The sequence below is a fragment of the Orycteropus afer genome, unplaced genomic scaffold, assembly GCF_000298275.1.
Source record: "Orycteropus afer afer isolate SDZICR_OR568_19922 unplaced genomic scaffold, OryAfe1.0 scaffold00176, whole genome shotgun sequence".
NCBI classification, from domain to species: domain Eukaryota; kingdom Metazoa; phylum Chordata; class Mammalia; order Tubulidentata; family Orycteropodidae; genus Orycteropus; species Orycteropus afer.
In genome coordinates this window covers 1,541,061-1,542,704 of record NW_006921763.1, presented here as the reverse complement: position 1 = coordinate 1,542,704, position 1,644 = coordinate 1,541,061, and positions in this window count along the sequence as shown.

The window sequence follows — 1,644 nt, the reverse complement described above, 5'->3', positions numbered from 1 at the left end:
ATTAGAGGCTACAGTCTGCAGTATGGATTACACCTCAACATAAAGAAAACAAAGATCCTCACAACCAAGGCAATAAGCAGCATCAAGATAAATGAAAAAAAGATTGAAGTTGTCAGAGACTTCATATTGCTTGGGTCCACGGTCAACACCAATGGAAGCAGCAGTCAAGAAATCAGATGTATTGCACAGGGCAAATGTGCTGCAAAAGACCTCTTTCAAGTGCTGAAGAGTAAAGATGTCTCCTTGAAGACTAATGTGCACCTAACCCAAGCCATGGTATTTTCAATCACCTCATATGGATGTGAAAGCTGGACAATGAATAAGGAAGAACGAAGAAAAGTGATGCTTTGGAGTTGTGGTGTTGGGGAAGAATGCTGAAAGTACCATGGACTGGCAGAACTAACAAATGTGTCCTGGAAGCAGTGCAGCCGGAATGCTCCTTGGAAGTGAGAATGGCCAGACTTTGTCTTACCTGTTTTGGTCACATTTTCAGAAAGAACCATTTCCTGGAGAAGGATATTGTTCTGGTTACCTAGTGCCGCTCTGAAAAGAATAAACAACAAATGGGATGTCCTTAACAAACAGGAGTTCATTCTCTTAAGAGTTTGGAGGCTTTAAGTCCAAGTTCAAAGTGCCAGGCTCGAGGGGCTACATGAAAGCCCCTCAGCCTTGGACTTCAGCTCTGCCTCCAGCTCCCGGCCCACTGAAGCTAGAGACACTCAGACAGCTGCTGGCTGCTGAGGCTGCCAAACTCAAGGTTGACAAGTAAAAAGGCAGAGTCTCAATATTACCAAATCACACAGCAGGCCATTAACTCAAGTCCATTGTAAGTCCCAAGGTCAGCAGAGCATGGCAGGCTGTTGAACAACAACACAGCTACACACAGGGTTCAAGGTGCCATAAGCTAGAGACCATTCCCAAAGCTGCTTCTTACATATGGGAAGCAGACCACATAGCCAAAGCAGCTACTCAGCTGCTTGTGGTAGATCCCACTATGGAGTTGACTGTCAGTCTCATCACGGGGAATAACTATCACCAGCTGCCCAGCCACTCAACCAAGCCTAGCCAAGATGACACACAAACATAACCACCACAGATATCATGCTTGGTAAAGTGGAGGGTCAATGAAAGAGGGGAAGGCCCTCAACAAGATAGACTGACACGGTGGCTGCAATGATGGGGTCATGTATAGCAAGGATTGTGAGGCTGGGCAGTGTTTCATTCTGTTGTACACAGGGTCACTATGAGTCAGAGCTGACTCGAAGGCACCAAACAACAACAGCAAATTATTATGCAGTTTCTCTTTATTGGAGTAAGAGAATCTAGGTTCAAGTCTTAACCTCTGTTACTAACTGGCAAAGTAGTCAACTTCTCTAAGTCTATGTGTCCTCATTGTGTTAGCTGGGATAGCAGTATCTATGGCTAAAATTCTCATGAGACTTAAAATATAACTTATATGAAAGTGTTCCATGAGCTATAAATCACTATACACATTAGTATTTTATGAGAATAATTATAATTTATGAAATGAGTTATAACTTACATTTTATACACATTAACAACTGTTTAGTATTTGTTGAATATTTTTAAGTCCTTGGTAAATGAGTGAATTACTCTGTTTTAGAGGTGAGTAAAGATCAAAGA